General features: G+C 41.5%; 1 protein-coding gene across 2 annotated transcripts in view; it reads left to right on the forward strand.

Moving 5' to 3' along the window:
* MCM10 (minichromosome maintenance 10 replication initiation factor) overlaps positions 1–12,755 on the forward strand; it is a 76,822-nt gene that overhangs the window by 562 nt on the left and 63,505 nt on the right. Inside the window, exon 1 of one of the 2 annotated variants that reach the window (XM_075208654.1) lies at positions 137–247. The exons of the other annotated variant lie outside the window; for it this stretch is intronic. The gene's annotated coding sequence lies outside the window, so the exon portion shown is untranslated. Of the gene's footprint in view, positions 1–136; positions 248–12,755 lie in introns of those variants that run through there. 2 annotated transcript variants of the gene reach the window in all.

The raw sequence follows: 12,755 nt of genomic DNA on the forward strand, positions 1-12,755 counted from the left end.
TCCGCTTGTTAAGCGGAATTGGGCTAGTGTTATCTTTAAGTTGCGGTTTTTGCTTGCCGTGGGTTGGTGGTTTTCGGGCTCTACAAGCTCGGCACTTTTTTTTTTTTCTTTTCAACTTTTTTTTTTTTTTTTAAAATAAAAAGCTTTATTGCTTTGTTCAGTGTTGGACGCTGCTGGCCGTGACATCAGCTGTACGTGTGTGTTAGCGGGAACTCTCAACTGAAGGAAGCAGTAGAACTGGGAAGAGGTGAGTGAAGCCTGGGGATTTAAGAACATATGAAATTCAGATCTCCATGTGTGGGTATAGCTGAGGGCCCCAGTGAGGGATGTAAAATGGAGAAAGGAGTCACTTGTGTCAGTACATCTGTCTATAGTATGTATCTTGTACCGAATATTCTCTCTGTACATTATATTTATATGTGCTCTGTCTGTATGTAGAATATTAGTATCACTGAGCCTGGCAGATATAGGGCACAGTCGGGTCCATTCCAGGATTTAAGATGTTACACTGTTTAAGGGTTAACATATTAATTGCCTAAGGTTAAATTGTGTGTCCTCTGACTGCATGAAAACTGAGTATTATTCTAATTACATTCGCTTTTAATCTTGTATTTGCCCCTGACTGGTCACCATTCATAGTAGATGAATAAAGTATTTGAATTATTAACTCTCATTCAATACATTTTAATAGCAGTGAGAACACAATTGGTCAATGTTTTACTGTACCAGATACTGTATGAAACATGGTATAGTATATTATTTGTATTTTATCCAATGTTCTATTGAGGAAACATTGAAGACAGATTGTAGAAATCTTTATATGTATTTATTGATGTAGAATAAATGTTGTGCTTAGTACATTAACAACCCTGTCCTCTGTAAGTTGGGCTTTATAAGATTGGTTTGGGCTTGTTTTTCACTTAGCGCTTGCTTGTTTTTCATTTCAGAGTTAGCAACCCTGATCGTAAGTACTAAAGTATGATGAAGATTTCAAAGGAAATAATAATAGTCTGTGCAAGGCTGATGATGTATACTTCTAAGTGCATTTGGCTTTTTCTTATGCAAAGCTAGTAGAAAGCGGTAGTTACGTATACCGACAAAAGTCTGCCATGTATGCGTAGTCCAAGAACTAGCGCCAAACACGATGACGTAGTTAAAGGAGTGTGGCTATAGTTGAACGCTTGGCGGTCCAGCGCTTTTCGGGGTATTATTGTGTTCTGGAGAATCTCATGAACGCAGTAAGTGATAGTCACCATGCTCAGCCTAAAGTTGAAATCTGAGGTCCCCCCCCCATTTCGCGCAGGTACAGGCATTATTTATCACCTGTAGCTTAAAACATACACTTGTGTCTTCATAGAGCGCAAGCAGGATCCTCGCTTCACTTTTCAGTCGGTCGGTTCTGTACAATATTCTTGCCTTTTGACCAATTAATATGTAGGTTACTGTGCAACGCTGTTACCCAGTTAACCCAAAATGAAATTGATGCAGAGATTTCACAGTAGAGTCGCTTTGGTGTGACTGGAATGGCATTGACTTGCATGTTGCTAGCATCGGGAGTAACTTTGTTTTGGGATGTTGTAGTTTCCTTGCAGAAAATCCTAACATTGTAAAACGGACGAGGCTAAAGTTATCTTCTTATTCACTTCTTATTCATGCTCCCGCTTCTTATTCATGCTCCAGCTTCTTATTCAGAAAAACTTATTTTTAAAGGATTAAATCAATTTGGATCACTGATTTCACATCAGAATAACACTAAGGGGGTGTAACGGATTTACTGTATTCACTACTAATCTTGATTAACGCTGGCTTACCTGAGGTGTGGAGTCTAACGATCTCCCCGGTATTCACCAAGAACCGCCGCAAGGCGGGATGGGCTTTGCTGCCGGGAGTCGCAGGTCGCAGTCCTCAGGTTTGCCCCAAGATGTAGTACAGCGGAGTAGGAACAAGCTGAGAGTAGTCGGACAGGCCGAGTCGGTACACAGGCAGGCAATGTAGACAGAATCAGGAAGCGGTCTCGGAGTCAATCAAACCGGGTCGGTACACGGGACACCAGAACAGAAGCGTAGTCAGCTAGCCGGGTTGGTACACAGGAAGGCAGATAACGTATAGCGGAAGGATCGTGAGGCAATCCAGGTCAGGGGCACAGGCAATCAGGAAGGTCAACAAGCCAGGTCGGTACACGGAGGGCAACGGAATCCAGAAGAGTGAACAAGCCGGGTCAGTACACTGGAAGTCAACACACAGGAACAAGTAAGGACACAGGAATCAGGAGCCAGGAACTGGTAAGTTGCTCTGACACTCTTCAAGTGTCAGAGCTAGGTTTTATACAGTGTCCCAATTGAATTCCCTGCCCTGGTAGCGATCACGTGACCGCCAAACCCGGAAGTGCGGCTTCCGGGTCCGACGGAGCGGCGGGGGAGCGTGGAAGGTAAGTATCGTAACAGGGGGTACCTTATACAAACTGCATTAGTAGTGCGCCTGACCCAACAAGGTTTTGGGCATGAAATCAGGAGGCCAGGTCACCATATTTTATCATTATGAATAAGTAGCTGCAGTTTTGCAAGGATTAAATGCTGCTGGGACACCAATTTGACAGTGGGAATCAACACAGGAGGGTCAGTTACATATAAAACACTTGTCTTTTGCTTGGCTCAATGTTGCTTTGGGCATAAAATCAGGTGGGAATAGGTTCAAATTGTTGAAAATGCCATCATATTCTTTTTCAATGTTTTTATCTTGGTTAAATTGACACCTAACCTGTTTGAGACAAAGTATGAATCATCTTTGAATCTGCCTCTAGTGTGCAGAACTGATTGACTTGTGTCCAGGTCTTTTTATCTAACCTGTCCTGCTCATCATTTAACCATTCGCATAGCTCATGGGTCACTCGTTCTTAACTTCACATATCACTCCTTGTGTTTTATTATTATTATTATTATTATCATTTATTTGTTGGGCGCCACAAGGTTTCCGCCGCGCCGTACATAGTACAAACAGTAGACCATACAGGGTTAAACAGTACAGAACAATAAACACACAGTACCAATGCTTCAGACACGCCGGGACAGGCATATGGAGTAAGGACGGAGCAGAAGAACAGGTATGCAGGCACGAGGGAAGAAGTGCCCTGCTCATACGAGCTTACATCCTAAGGGAGGGTGGACAAAACAGACACGAGAGGGAGCGGTGATGCCAGGGGAGAGAAAAGGCACCAGGGGAGAGCGAGCAGAGTAGATAAGGGGTTAAGTGGATGGTAGGTAGGAACAGGTGAGCTTTAAGTGCTCGTTTGAAGGAGCACAGATTGGGAGCGAGACGGATGGAGCGAGGGAGGTCATTCCAGTGCAGGGGGGCAGCTCGGGAGAAGTCTTGGATTCTGGAGTGGGAAGTGGTAATTAGAGTGGAGGAGAGGCGACGGTCATTAGCAGAGTGCAGGGATTGGGCAGTAGTGTGAATGGTGAGGAGGTTAGAGATATAGTAGCAGTAGATTCGGAAAGAGCTTTGTAAGTGGTGGTAAGGAGTTTGAAGAGGATTCTGTAGGGGATGGGAAGCCAGTGTAAAGCATGGCAGAGGAGGAGCGGCGAGAGAGAAAGAGGAGTCTAGCAGCTGCATTGAGTACAGAGCAGAGGGGGGCGAGATGAAGGAGGGGGAGGCCAGTGAGGAGAAGGTTGCAGTAGTCAAGGCGGGAGATGATGAGGGCGTGGATGATGGTTTTGGTGGCGTCTTGTGAGAGGAAGGGTCGGATGCGGGCGATGTTGCGCAGTTGCAAGCGACAGGCTTGGGCAAGGGATTGGACATGGGGGGCAATAGAGAGAGGAATCAAGGGTGACACCCAGGCAACGGAGTTGGGTAACAGAGGAGATGGTAGTGTTGGTGACAACAATAGAGAGGTTGTGGTGGGAGGGGAGTCTGGGGGGAGGAAAGACAATGAATTCAGTTTTAGATACGTTAATTTTGAGAAAGCGGGAGGACATCCAGGAGGAGATGGCAGAGAGGCAGTCAGATACACGAGAGAGGAGGTAGGAAGAGATCAGGAGAAGAGATGTAGAGTTGAATGTCATCAGCATAAAGATGATACTGAAGACCAAAGGAGGAGATAAGTGTACCAAGGGAGGAAGTGTAGAGCGAAAAGAGTAGTGGGCTGAGGACAGAGCCCTGGGGGACTCCTACCAGGGGAGGGGGTGGAGGAAGAGCCAGACGTGGAGACAGAGAAGGTGCGGTTAGCGAGGTAGGAGCAGAACCAGGCGTGGACAGAACCGAAGAGGCCAAGAGAGAGAAGAGTTTGCAGAAGGAGGGGGTGGTCCACTGTGTCAAAGGCCGCGGAGAGGTCAAGGAGGATGAGTAAGGAGAAGTGACCCCTGCATTTGGCTGATAGGCAGTTGTTGGTGTTTCACTGTATATTAACCCTTTTGCTCTCATGGTAACAAAAGCATAGCTGTCCTCCCTCCACAACATCGACACGATTAATTTCGACTTATGGCCTTTTGAAGTGCTTACACGTCTGAAATGCAGCTTCTTAAATATGAGATTGCATGTCATTGCTGTACACCCCTATATAACTTAAATATAAGAACAGGAATGTATATTTAATGAATTAACTCATGCATACGCTCAATAGTTATACATTTTAAAGAAATTATAATATAATATTCAGTGTGGTATAAAACAAATTAAATACAGCTTATAAAAATTTAACCTTGTACAAAACACTTGTTCAAAAACAGGAATATCTATTTATAAAATTACAATATAATAACTTTATTAAGTGATTATTTTAAAATTTATTTAGCACACATAATGTGGTATGTAGTCCTTTTTTTGTCCCTTATCTCCTGAAGGAACTTTTCCATGTCATTTTTCTCTGTAAATGTAAACACATGGCTCCCGGCAGTCTTCCTCCTTGTTTCCAAAATTAATATCATTTTGGTAGTTTGTGATGCAATATTCTGCATGGCTCTTCCACATTGAAAGTATAGATGAGAAAAACAACTTCTACCAATGTGTGTTTTTTTTTTTTTTGTTTTTTTTCTTTCTATCACCCATTTCTGTGCATTAATCGTATCCTTTAGTATTGTAGGTTCCTAAGAAAATTAATTTCTTTATATATCAAAATTGCACATTTAAATTATTCAGTCCTCGTGAATCGTAAAGATCTGTTAGAAAGATAAGCAAAAATAAATTGCTATATTTATTACAATTGGACGATTAATAGAATGCGAACAAATGTATTTTAAATTGACTATTGCTAAAATATAAGTAAAAAATAACTGTCTTAGTATCAGCAGGTAATTGCTGTTTTTGTTTTCACTGCTGCAGTTTTGCATACCTTAGGATGTCAGCCTTGGTATTTATAGCTTGCGGGACTGAACCTTTTGCCTGTTGTTTCACTATGCCTATTTTCTGTGATACCACTTTCCAGCTGCAGGATCATGGTGCTCTCTATTTGCTCTATTGGACTTTCCTGTGTCAGTTGTGATGCTCATTCCAGATTTATGCAACCTTGCCTTACACTTTCCCTTGCACTGTGTTTTGCTCTCTAGCGCCATCTTCACTCTGGCCAAAACTGGCATTATGTCCATCCTCTACTCTACGCTGTCAAGCTGTTATTATGGTGGAAGTTGATACCACATCCTATTGTTACTCAGTATATATGCTCAACCTGGTCCAGGTGTACCGTGCATCCTTGTTGCCATAGAGATCTCTGCTTTACATCTCATTACCAAGTCCTTTGTGGTTTTCCCCTACTCTTGTTAAGGTATTACTAGACGAGATTAAGTCCTGGGGACAACCGGGTGTCTGTGAATATATCTGGTTCCTTGGGAAAGGGAGTTGCTAAAGGTGAAGCTCTTGTGTACAACAGGTTCTGATAACTTAACTAGTAGGGCGATTTGTTATAGTATGTATTAAGTTTGCAATTTGTCAGTGAAATGTAAAGCAAAGTTAAATGTTGAAGAACAATAGCTATACATTTCCAAACCCAAACTGTACCTGATTTGCTAAAGAACTTATTCATGTAGTGAATATATATTTACCTGAACGGTATTCAACGATGAATCGTTGAGCCGAACCATAACGCTATGCCCAACATTGACTCCTGGTACAAGAATTTCTTGAGTTAACTCTGGTGTAGCTACTTGAATTCCTTTTCCAGGATGTTTACATTCTTTAATTCCATCATAGTAGTGAAAAGAACTATAATCTGTAGGGCTAAAGAAGCATACAAAATGTTCTCCAACATTGTAGGTCACTGCTACTGCCTTATACCTATGTAGGAAATATAAATCATTGCTTTAGAAACAGTTATTCAATATTTAATGGAGATTCCTTTACTCTATCATTTTTCTTATTTGAAGAGGGGCCATACATTTTTTTTTTTATCAATGTGTTCATCAGGAAAATTATGCATGCCAGTTAAAAAGATATAAAATCCTAATCATAACAATAATTATGTAATTGCATTTTATATTTTGTAAACAGTAATTTTACCTTCTTCCAAAAACTGTAACAATAGATGGAAGTGCTGTATGACTTGATGGACAGAACAAAGGATTGTCTGTTGTAGGTTTAACAGTGATGAACAACATACATGGTAAACCATGTACAAATACTTTTTCTGAAATTTCCTTGTCCCGTTGCAGGAAGCTATTCTTCTGCAAACATAAACAAAACAATATTGTCAAAATCAATTTATAAGTCTACAGGGATGGGGTAAGCTTTTTCGACACGGCTTGAATCAATTGTGACTATAGAAAACCCCGGCACTTGAAATTGATGTGACTTCAAAGGGCTACACTGACATTACCGGTTTTAAAGCAGCAATACCAGGACCCGACGCTTGATCATATAACCTTTAGATAGCATTATACTGTGGTGGGTCCTGTAATTGCCGCTTTAAAAACAACAATTAGACAATACCACACATGCACCCACATAAAGGGCAAGAGTTTGGAAGTGTAACGTGCCTTATTTGCGCAAAGCTTCACATTCTCCTATTGCCAGCAATGGGAGAATGTGCATGCATTTGTGCAGCTTTGTGCAAAAACAGCACTTGGCAGTTTCATAAATCTCAAAAAAACTTCTAGAGGCAGTACAACAGGTTGAATGCCAGTACTATATAATGTTTTCAAGGTCTTCACAACTGAGGAAGAGATATAAAAAGTTACTACAGATATAAATTATTTAGATTTACATTTTGAAGTGGACTTCTTTTTAAAATAGGTGATATTTAGGGTACACAAAAGGCTGGTGCCACCATTAGGTAGCTGCCTAGGGGGCAACACTGTGGCCCCCCACTAACAAGACATTAACAATGTAACTGAATTAGACATTGTTAGGCAGACAGGGCAATTTGATTGCAAGCCTGCTATTTCCCAATGTCTCTGTCCTTACCTCTATAGAAAGGCAGTGCTTCCACAAGGCAGCACCGCCTCTTCGCATCCCTGCGGCGCCGTGCTCCTGGCACTGTCTTGACATCACAACACTCAGTGTTTGCCGAACGTTGATTACAATAATACAAAAATGGGGGGGGGGTGGGGTGTTGGAGAAAATGCTGGGAGAGTCTTTAAAATATACCTTCAAAGCACTGGAAATCAGTTCTATAGACATGCCACATAGTAAATATGGGAGCCTCCCCTCTAGAAATCCTGCATTTGCTCTTGGACAGCATTCTGCGTCAGACATCAGTACATCAGAGTATCTGGACTGCAGCCTTTCCAACCAGCCAAGTGGAGGTAATAGCCACTATTTTTATTTTAGAAATGTAAAGTGTGTGAGCGGCTGGGAAGTGGGAATAGGGGGGAGAAGGGGTGTTAGGCTGAAGCTTTACCTAGGGCACAGAGAACCTTTCACCAGCCTTAGGTAAACAGTAATGCTATTTCCATGTTTCAGGAAAATTATTGTGGTATTCATTTAATTTATTGACTTTGCTATTTATAACCTTTTTATGTAGAGCGCAAGAATTTAATGAATTAACATTAAATGTAGTATATGCCCCTCACCCAATTAATGTTGGCAAATGCCTATGTAAATAATTCCTACCAAACTTCAATGAGACTGGTCGTTCTAATGGTGACTGGCTCAGGACAAAAAGGTGCGTTGCAGAAGGATTCAACTGTTAGAAAATAGTTTAGACGGCACACCACTAAATCTTCTCTTCCATATGCGTTCCACACAGTTCTGCCATGGAATCTATTAAGGTGCTTTAACCATTAAATTTTTCCTTTAACCCAGTCATTCTTCATGAAATGCTGATGGACTTTCATGAATGTACTGATACTTGAATTCTTTTTCTTCAAATTGTCTAGTTCATTGAAAATCCAATCATGTTTCCTTAATGCCAGATGAATGACAACTAGCAGATTGTCAATGGTACAGGTGTTGCGCAATATTATAGTCTTTTTGTCAAGCTTTACTTTCCCTGACCAAGCTGGACACTTTGCTTGAGCCATATGTGATTTTGTTTTGAGTAGGTTGTAGTACTTGGCTTGTCTATTTTTACCTTCTCTCTTTCTTTTTTGCCACATTTCTACCTGGGTAAGAGGCTCCTCTTGTGTTCCTTCTATTACACTTCTTTCAGTCTCTAATTGTTTCCTTCTGTATCTTATGTTTTGTGCACACTTGAAAAAATTAAGACCAATTTCTCATGTTCTTCCCTACAAAAACTCATACATACATACATACATACATAGTATAAAATCTCCAGGCCTACGATGTAGTTTATCATTTAAGATAACCTTGGTAGTCCTGAACCAATTTTCATCTGCTGCATTAGTGTCAAGTAGTTTCCCAAAATTGAGGTTTTGGAACAGTAATCCGCTCCATAATGGGATGGTTGCAGCATATGATTCCAGGAGAGTAATCGGTGTTGGACAATGCAGTACATTATGAGCTGCTGTTGCACTCTCATTGTCATCCACTTCTGCTTGTTTTTTTGGTTTCTGTAAACATATTATAAAATAACTTTTGAAAATGGAGAGCCCCTCTTGATGATCCATTCTTCGTCTGTCATTTTCTATTAAATCTCCAATGGTCCTATCCTCTAAAAGCTTTTCCAACCTTTCTATTTGTTGATTGCATCATGCAATTCATCTAGGTGTACATGTCATCCATGAAAGTTAAACTTCAATTTCCTGAAGACTACTTGCATTCTGTAGTAATGCAAATGAATAAACAATTGTTTTGCACCTACACTCGCTTTCAATTTGGATACTTTCATGCTCATAAGCTTCATCATATGTGCAGCACATATATGCAGAATTGTAAAACTACACAATATTGTTCCGTCACAAACTAGGATACGTTTTTTTTAAATAGTCCATGATGTTGGTTTGATTGAATGTCTGTTGCTGCATGGATAAGAGCCCAGCTAAAATCAATCTCAACCTTTTATGGACTAAGCTTGTTCTTGCACACTTTAAAAAAAAAAATCCCGACATAAACAAGATGGCCAATGCTGTATGGTTGATGTACTTTGATCTGATGTCAACATTTCCGCCACAAGAATGGTGAACGTAGATAATGTACAGGTTACAGAAATACGAAGCGCGTAGTAAAGCATTTTATTTTGTATGTCTTCATTACTACAGAGCCAGTTAGATACAAAAAACATCTCCCTGCAGCTTGCAAATCCTTCATCATATGTAATTGTGAATCCGAATACATATGGAGAACAAATGGGGTCATACCTATGTGCTGCTGTATGTAAGCATGCTTAGCTGAAATTGGATTTAGTTCTTTCATCCAGTTGTTTTTAAACTGACATGCAATCCAAGTATTCATTTAAGATTGTTTTCACTTGATTTTTTTTTTCTGAAGCACCACAATTGATGTGACAGAATCCATGTTCCCTGCAATTAGCTGTTCTGTGTCAGCATTAGCCAGTTGAACATCTACTATCATATTTACTTGACCACACTTTTTACGTGTTTTTTTTTTTTTTTTTTTTTTAATATTGAAATATTGTACTTATTACATTTAGCAAACTTGCACTGACCTTTAGCATGCCAGTAAACAGAATGTCTTTTTTTTAGAATGAGATTGTCTGACTCTGTTGTACTTAAAAGTTAAAACACTGAACTTATTCATTTTCTTTAATTTATGACATATCTCAGTCCGGCTCTTTTTAAAACATGATAACCTGTTCTGTGTTCAGGTTTTATTTTGTCCCATTCCTCTTTTTAAAGAGAAATTGTGAAATTGGATGGGGACACTTCATTAATAAATTCCTTTGGAACAATATGATCTGCTTTGAGCATGATTTGAATAGTCCTCTTTCAAAAAAAACTCAGTATAGGTGGTATTTCTTTAAAAAAAAAAAAAATTAACTGAAAATAATTTTATTGAGTTTTATAAAATATTTGCTTGAGGTACAGAAAACAAAACAAGGGAAGGGAAAGACATAAATCAGGGGAAATGGGTACATAGTGTGTACGAAACACAACAATGTATCATGATGCACAGGCCATCTACACATTCCTTAAATAAAAGTATATCCAGTTGTCAAATGAAATTAGAATTCAAAACCATAAACATAACAATCTTCTTTCACAGAGCAGAGACTGATCCATTACACCTAAGTACTTAAACCTACACACTAAGTACTGCTTAAATCGAATAATAAAGCCATTAAGGCCCAATGGGATCCGACATGGCTAACTGATGGGGGGACGGAGACAGGGCGCTCTCTCCTTCTGTGACGTAAATATGCCAACTACGCCATTTCACTAGTGGTGAAGTGGCTGCCGTGAAATACGGAACTCCTAGAGTCTCTATCACGAAACTGAAGTTCACTTTAGCTTTACTCTTAGACAATTTTGGTGGAGTCAGTTGCTTCCAGGCCTGTACTATGGTAGCTCTCGTTGCAATAAAGACATGACCCATCACGTATCTGTCCCCGGAGGGAATTGAGGGGTGATAGTGATGTTAGAAAAGCAAGCTCTGGGGAGGGATTTGTTGAATATCCAAGGACCAACACCAACAGATGAAAAACATCCACAGGGGTTGCAGAATTGGACATGACCAAAAAACATGAAATATATCTCCTCTCAATTTCCCCGCCATGCTGGTGTAATTGTACTGAGGGCCAAATTTTGTGCAACCTCTCGGGGGTCACGTACAGTCTATTCAAGAGTTTAACCAACAATTCAGTGTGATTGAGACATTTGGACATTGTAAAGGAGTTACGAATGATACGTCCCCAATCCTCCTCTGAGAACTCTACCTGAAGATCGAGCTCCCTTTTGAAGTTGTATTTTGGATTTGGTAATATCAACTTGTGAAGTTAGAATAGTGTACCAGGTGGTAATACTAGCTCTGTAACTACTCGCTGCCAGATTTGCTTGATATATAGTCGGAGGAGATCTTATGACGTAATCTTTGAGTGAGGGCTCTGTCAGTCAGTGTCTAAGCTGAAGGAATTTGTAGAAGTCTCTTTTCGGAGAGTGGTATAGCTCACACAACTGGGAGAAGGAGGAACGTATACCTGAATCGAACAATTGGCCTAATGTCAAAATCCCTCTAGATACCCATCCTGAAAGTTTTAAATCCGTAATCTGTCTGGCAACAGCCTGTAATGAGACGTTTGCCGTAGGTCGGGCAAATCCCTCAGGGCCTTCACACAATCGGTCCCACACTATCAAAGCGTCCCTAGTAAGAGCGGGCAGGTAATGAGCTTGAGGTCTCCAGTCCCAAGGAACCCACACTAGATCGACCAATGAAAAATTAGGATTGTAAGCCTTTTCTTGGTCAACCCACAGTTTCCTACCCCCTGGAAGGAACCAATCACGCATTTGCGAGAGCAGACATGCTTCGTAGTACCTCCCTAGGTCAGGGAGGGACAGACCCCCCCCCCCCCCCTGTGCTTTTCTCCTAGTCATACGTTGAAGGGCCATCTGTGATGGTCTAGCCTTCCATACAGACGTCCTCATAACTTTGACTAGTTTATTTATCAAGCAAGCTGGGAGTCAGCATGGGAGCATGCGGAATAGATACATCATCTTTGGGAGGAGCATCATTTTAAACGCTGAGATTCTGCCCAGCCAGGAGTCCTCGTAGCACATCCATGAAGGACTGAAGTTGGACCAATAGCTGTTACGAGCCGCGGCGGTGCTCACAGCCACTGCAGTTCGCTCTCTGTGCTCCCCAGCATCCCGGCCGTCTCCTTGCTGACCGGGACGTCACTTCCCGGCCTTGCCCGGACGCTAATTCATTCAGCGCCACGTCCCGGCAATGTAAGGAAGACGGGTGCGTGAGCAGCACTCCCACCAGCCTGCAGGCTAAGTAATTAAATTAACTATGTATTAACAGGGGCTGTGGATACTTCCAGAGCTAGGCTCTGATTGGCTGCAATTGGTATTTAAGGCAGGGAGGGCTTGGCCTCCCTGCAGGTTATAGCGTCCAGTTTCACTGTCGGGTAACCTGCTCCTGTGCTGTGTTTGGTGAAAACCTTTTGGATTTATTACTGTGTATGCCCCCTGCCTGTACCTCGCACCTTGCCTGTGACCCTGTACCATGAACCCCGCTGTGTTGCCTGTGATACTGACCTTTGGTGTGTTAACGGACCATTCTGCTTGCTAGTGACCTTTGACCTCGGCTTACATCTGACCATCCACTGCCATCTACTGTCTCCTGACCTGCCGCTACGGTTCTGCCTTACAAACTTGCACTACGTCTGGAGATAAGTCCTGGGGGCATCTGAGTACCGGTGAGCGTATAAAGCTCTATGGGAAAGGCGGCTGCTAAAGGTGAAGACCTCCGCCAAC

This window comes from Mixophyes fleayi, chromosome 4, assembly GCF_038048845.1.
Source record: "Mixophyes fleayi isolate aMixFle1 chromosome 4, aMixFle1.hap1, whole genome shotgun sequence".
NCBI classification, from domain to species: domain Eukaryota; kingdom Metazoa; phylum Chordata; class Amphibia; order Anura; family Limnodynastidae; genus Mixophyes; species Mixophyes fleayi.